We start from the raw sequence: 6000 nt of genomic DNA, 5'->3' as shown, positions 1-6000 counted from the left end.
AAACTGTTTAATATTATTGTCAACAACAATGGATGCTTTTTATATTTTTGATTATTGATTTAATGATTGCTTTTGCAATACCTTTGGCATTGTAATCATAACATAAAGATTTGTCCTACATAAACCCTAATGTCACCCAGTCCCACCCCAGATGGCGGTGTGCATGGAACAAAAATATTACCACACAAGGGTTGCCTTAAAATTATATAAATGCATAAATAAAAATAATAATTAAAGCAAAATGAAAACAAAAGCAAAAGAAAATAAAAGTAAAACAACAAATCAGTTGAATAAGAATTAATTTGTTAATTAAAATGTTAAAAAAAAAAAAAAAAAAAAAATTCTCCCAACCAAATTTTCCTTCCTTCTGTGTATCTCACAAGTATTAAAGATTTTCACACATGCCCACGGATTTATACAAACATACCTATTATTTCACTTCCATGCATACTTATACGTATACAAACACATAAATTTACTATATGGTTTGTTGTGTATTAGATAGGTAATATAGATATTTAATCAAGCACTGATTTACTTGAGTAAGGAGTTGTTTACACAGCAATGATTTTAGGGTGAAAAACAAAAGTTTTGTTGCATTTACACGGAAACAGCGTTTTAGCCATCCTAAAATGCAAACTTCTGAAAATGGCCTCAAGAATGGAATTTTTATGAAACACTGCTGCCACCGTTTTCAGTGGTACAGCTGATGTCACACTATGCTCCGCGCAAGCGCATGCAACAGTCCAACAGTACTGTTCCTACGATTGTTGTGGGCTACCTGCTGTGCTCATACTGCTCAATCTGCTGAATCTGCTGACTGTCTTTAACGAAATGTGCATCTGTTGCTCCACTTCTGCACTTAGCATTCACCAATACACCAGATGACTTCAATGGAGATCTCCCAAAAGTGGCTTCTGGGCAAGACAGTTATAACGCCACCTACAGGCCTTGCATGCTTCCTACAGCATTTTCAGTCCCTCAGTGTTTCTGTGCAAATGCAGATTTTTTTCACTGCATTTGTACTGTGTTTTAGCATTGAGTATAATCAGCAGATTCAGATATCTGAGACACGAAGACACTGAGTCAAAACTAAATAAATTCATGCAGAAATAAAACAGTAGCATTGAGGCCCATGCTAACTATTAGCTCCTGTAATGCCATTAAGAGCTAACAGCAGAGGACACTGAAGGACAAACCATCTCTCCATGCAGCCCCTCCACAGCCTCTCTTTGGTTCCGCCGCAGAAATCGGCCTTGATGGCTTCATTAGTCGGAGTGACTTGTGTGACTTGACACAGATAAGCCTCCCGCACATGCACCACAGGTCATGTTTTCTGCAGCTTCTTGCAAAACGCCCAGTATCAATCTTCATAAAGGAGACACCCCAGTCAGGGCTCCACCATTTTGCATTTGGTGGTAACAAGAGCCTAGACACCTAACCAGCAGTCCTCGCAAGAGAGAAGTCATAAAGAATGAAATCTAAATAGATTTTAGGGTTGACTCTATAAAGTGAGAAGCTGGACAACCAAGTCTGATCCATGAAGTCCCTTGTCACAGGTCCCGGGAAAAGAAAAAAACAAAAACAAAACACAAGCTTTATGTTAGCACACATTATAAACACAGGACAGATCAAGTTCATGTACACTTTAAATGAAATACTTGGTGATAAACAGGCTGGAAAAGAGCAACACAAACGCTGAAAAGACCATTCAGAGAAGGGTTCCTCTCATGTATAATTCAGGGCAGATAAATTGAATTAAAACCCTGCTTGTGAAGCTGTGTTGTACTAAGTGTGTGTGGGCCGGGTCAATGGGTCTAACTATTTATTCAGCAAGTCTCCTCAAACAGGAGGAGAGAAAGCGAGAGACGGAGAGCAGCAGTAAGTCAAGAGCTTTGTTACTGAGCCGTGTGCTGTATTCAAAACAGAGCACGGCTTTCATTTTAGTTTGAGAAATAGATGACAATTCAGCAGCTCATGAAATGTAGAGCCATGAAATTACAGAGGAAATCCTGGGCCTTATTTCTTTGAATTTTATGGGTTTAGATGAGGAATAAGAAACAGCATTTTTGTTATTGCTTACATCCTACAGTCGCTGTGATGTAATCTGTTTTTGTGTGTTTTTGTTAGACTTCTGTGTGCTAAAAGGTTAGTTTGTATCCATTATACCACATCTGTATTGCTCCATAACTCAAATATACCAGCTGACGGAGGCTAAATTAGAGAAGCCTTTTTTTTGCGCTCTGTAAAACAAAATTGTTGTTTTCATCTGAGTCGGAGTCTGGTTGTTTCACAGAAAGATGTTTCCCAGTGTGGACGAATAATCCTTTTAGGACTTCCCCTGAAACTGTGCTTTAACCAGGGGAACTAGAGTCTAAACTTAGTTGTAGGGTGCAGAATTTCCCCCTGGAAAAGGCCTTACATGGAAGGTACTACTTTCCAGATGTCCAGGAACAAGGGGAAGGGGGCGACTGCAAACTCTATGTTTCTGATTGGTGGAGCGCCTACAACATTTTTATTTTATCCTTCAACTACAATAACAACACACACACACACAGCAGTGAGTGACTTTAATAACTCCTAAACAATCTTATTTCTTTGAGCCTGATAGTGTAAACGTGTCTCTGTCAGCGCCTACTGTTAAAGTTTGAAGAGTGACTCTGTAAACTGGAGACCTTCAGCTGAACATGTCAGTGAATAACCAATTACAACAGCTGTTAAAACAAGGAAGAAGCCCTCAAATGCACTTGAGTTTATTTCTAGATATGTATGTGTGTCAGAATATTCTCACTAGATAAGTATTTAATGATGATTAAAAACCACTTAAGAAGGATGCATCCCGCTGAAAGTCGTGAATGAACAGGCTTGTTTTTCAGACGAAAAATTGGTTGACATTGGTGTCCTCATAGAAAGAATGTGTTGTGCCGTATATAATACTAAAGTTTTCATCTCTAAGATGAACTTTTCTTTGTCCATAACATCTGATTTTCTCAGGATCTGACCTGCTGATGAATTTTAGCCATGTGCTTGTGACAGTTTTGATAAAAAAGGATGAGATTTACGATAGGGAGCCAGAAAACTTTGAAATGATCGGAATCTCTGATTGTTTTCGTGTCTGCTTCCCTGTTTGGTACAATCTGCGCTGCATAAATTGACGCATTTCTGCAGCGCTGCAGCTCCGGCAAGAAAAAGACTCGCAGCACAACAGCTGCATACAGCTGTTGTCGAGCACGGCGTTGGCAGACTGCAGCACGTGCTGTGTGAATGCAATGATTGACTAGAGTGGTCATATTGTCATATGTAATATTGCGCAGGGCTCACGCTCGTTATGTGAATTAGGGGTTATGTTATCTCCATGTGTTAGAGGGCAGAGCACTGCTGTGATTCCCCAAGCAAAGCTGTTTCAGGTGGTAATGGCTTAGCTGCTAGCGTTTTTCTCCTTTTAGGTGTGGTCGAGTGCATTTGCAGCGCAACATGATCAAAACCAGCACAGGCTTAATATCCTCCATGCTAACAGGCTAACTGCAGAGTATCAGGTATTGATGCCGGCCTGCCTTCCATTGTGGTTTTGCTAAATGGTCTTAGTGTTTCCTTACCCCCCTCTACGGGTCTGCTACAATGACCTTTATTTTTTCTGCCTACATTACTGGCCTGTTTTACATATCTACTATCCACTATCTCAGACAAACAATGGGTCACAGGTACTATGCATTTTCTGGGACTGTTAAACCTAAAAGTTTCTGGACCTCCTGGTTGAAAACCACCTTCAGTGAACCGATGCTTTGTGTAAAGTTGTTGTGCCCACTTCATGCTGTCTAGCTGGAGAAATAAAATAGAGAACTTGTACAAAACTGGGAGGGAGTTCCTCTTTAACTCTTGGAGCCCAGACAAGGAAAGTTTCCCAACAACAAGTTTCTTTTATTCATGGAGTCAACACAGCTTGTGAATGTGATGGGCTGTATCTTCTCAAACCCCCCTCGGTAAAATAAAGAGTACTGTTCACCAGAGACCCATCAGCTGACGCCTCCATCAAAGTAAAGAGACGACTATTTTACTGGCTGCGGTTTCTCCAAATACTTAATTATACCCAGGGAGGCAATAGAGTGTGTACAGTATATTTATTTATCTGTGCGTGTGTTTGTGTGTGTGTGTGTGGGGGGGGGGGGGGGGGGGGGGGGGGGGGGGCTGTGTGTACAGGGAGATATGAGGAGTGAGTATAGAGACTCTGAGCCAAATGGGAGCTTCCTCTGAGCCTTGAGGCAACTGTTGACTGTGGCGGAAAATATTAGACTCTCAGAAATAGCTGACGTTTCAGTGAGTCTTCAGCAGGCAAACATACACACACACATAAAAATACACATGCGCACACAAAACTGTGAACACACAAATCCGCTCTCTCTATATTTTCCCTCTTATGCTTGCGGCTAAATGAAGATTGCTCTTATGTCATACGACAGAATCTGTGTTGTTGCAAAAAAAAAAAGCAGGATCACAAACACGGAAATATCAACAAAAAACATGAACATGCCCCACAAACATTTAGTTGTTTTCACACTTGTAATGACTTACCTTCAAAAAACACTTCAGCATTTTTCTCCAGAGACTGAATTTCAGCGCACAGCAGGCAGCACATAGTCTGCAGATCAAGATGCAGAAGAACAACTCAGCTGGACAAGGTAGCATAGAACTTTTTGCTGTTGTTGAAGAATAACATATTAAACATTTTTTTCCCTTCAGAATATGTAATAAAAACAAAGATAGTGGAATTGAGGAATAGAAAAACAAATATGTCACATACACACTCAAAATCCCCACAACCTCATAAAAGAGATCACAATCTGTCCCTGTCTCCTTATCTTTGTGTCCTCCACATGAGGGGCATCAGGTATCCAGGATGTGAGTTACCCATCTGTGGTTGTGTATGTAGGTTGTGAGGCTGAAGAAGCATATCACCACATTACCGAAGATCTCAGCTTCCTTTCTCTTTTCTGCTTAACCAATGAGGAATGTTTCCCCCATCTCTTCTCACCAATCTGTCATTTTTCTTTCTTATGAGATTTTTTTTTTTCACCCTTCCTGTTTATTTCATTGCTGTTATCTTTCTACCACCCCAATGTCAATGCTTTCACCAGTGAAGCATATGTTTGTAGTTTATCTTGCACGGATCATATTGAAATGATGTATTGAGGGATATACTGCATAAGTTGGGACATTTTTGCAGTTTCAAACTTCAGAGAAATTGCAACACCAGAATCTGGTCATATCCTTTTTATTTAAGGACAATTATTAGCAAAACGTGGTTCTAAATTGCATATTGCAAATTGCATATTGATTGATCACTTTGAGTTGCATTTTCAACCTCCAAATGTCCATTAGGTACCATGTTCTAGGTTGACCTGCTGCAGCAATTTTCATGAAGAAAATTTAATGGTTTGGGTTTTTGGTTTGTGTATTTCTGGGTTTTCTTGTGTTTCTTTGTAATTCTGTGCTTCTCCTGTGTTTCTGTGTCACTTGTGTTAATCTCAGTCATTCTTTTTGTTCGTGTTTTCTAGTCAATTTGTTGCATCCTGTGAGTTCTCCTTGTGTTTCCCCTGTGCTTGATTGCTCCTCATGTGTTTCATCTGTGTCTTGTTTCACATCTGTGTTGATCACTCCCTAATCTATATAGTCTCTGTGTTCCATGTGCTCTTTGTTGGTTCATTGTAGCTGTCTCCGTACGTCATGCTTCGTGTCCCGTGTCTCCTGTGCCTCTTGGTTTCTTTGATGTAAGTTTTTCAGTACTTTTGATTTTGTTTCTTTTGTGTGAGCTTTTGAATTTTGAGTTCGTTAAGATAATAGCTTTTGTTAGTTCATCTGAATTTGGGTCCTCCTCCTTTGATTTTCTGGGGTTCCTGAAAGAAATCAAATATCAGCAAATATTTAACCTGAATGGCTTTGTATTCGACTGACTGGGACACACAAAAATGAAGGGACGTGCTAATATTGGCTGAGCTTGAAAGA

The sequence above is a fragment of the Halichoeres trimaculatus genome, unplaced genomic scaffold, assembly GCF_033239565.1.
Source record: "Halichoeres trimaculatus isolate MK-OKI-2021-1 unplaced genomic scaffold, fHalTri1.1 fHalTri1_scaffold_7, whole genome shotgun sequence".
NCBI lineage: Eukaryota > Metazoa > Chordata > Actinopteri > Labriformes > Labridae > Halichoeres > Halichoeres trimaculatus.
This window is presented reverse-complemented; position numbering follows the sequence as displayed.